A 725-nucleotide genomic window follows, 5' to 3' on the forward strand; every position below is an offset into this window, starting at 1 on the left:
GTTTCACACCAGGACTGCGAGGGGGTGCCTGGGGTCACAAGTGGGAGCCCGTGTCCAGCAGCAATGTTTCCTGGAGACGCTACAGTCTGGTCTGCCAGACGGCACCAGCCACCGCAAATCAGCAGTCAGGCGGCCTGTCCCCACTCTGAGCACAGAGGACAGCGCGCTCCAGCAAAACTCGGCGCTGGGGCACACGCGGGTCGAGCTCATTCCAAGGACAACCACCAGGACCAGGCTTCCCCCTGAGTGGGAACGGGGGCTGCCCACCGGAGGGCGAGCATTTCGGGGTGGGCCCTGAGGTGACTGCAGAGCACACTCGGGGCCGGGTGTGGACAGCCCAGCCCGTGGAGCGCGAGGGACACCAGCCAGGTGGCGCGGAGGGAGCCTAAAAACGGCCGATCGGGGCCCCGGGCAGACAACTGGCCGCCTACCCACGTGTCTGCTATCTAGACCCGGATCCTCAGGGAGCCTGGCCCTGAGGCAGCAGGGCAGACCTGTCAGATGCAGGTCACTAAGGCGCCGGGAAACACGCGTGTCAGACCCCTGGGGCTGCCCTGGTGTGGACCTGCCAGCTGCTGCGGGTTGGCTGGCCGCTCCTAGGACACCTGGAGCTCCACCACGGAGTGGCCAGGAGGCCAGTACTGCTGGCCCTGAGGGGTAGGGTCCAGAATCCTCTCCTCTCCTCCCCTCTCTCTCCATTCTTCTCTCCTGTTACCCTCCCCTCC

The 725-nt window shown here is 66.1% G+C and overlaps 1 protein-coding gene across 1 annotated transcript in view; it reads right to left on the reverse strand.

Moving 5' to 3' along the window:
- Positions 1-725, reverse strand: part of RASA3 (RAS p21 protein activator 3) — a 101,342-nt gene that overhangs the window by 25,383 nt on the left and 75,234 nt on the right. The window lies entirely within an intron of this gene.

Source organism: Tupaia chinensis, unplaced genomic scaffold (assembly GCF_000334495.1).
Source record: "Tupaia chinensis unplaced genomic scaffold, TupChi_1.0 Scaffold000644_1, whole genome shotgun sequence".
NCBI lineage: Eukaryota > Metazoa > Chordata > Mammalia > Scandentia > Tupaiidae > Tupaia > Tupaia belangeri.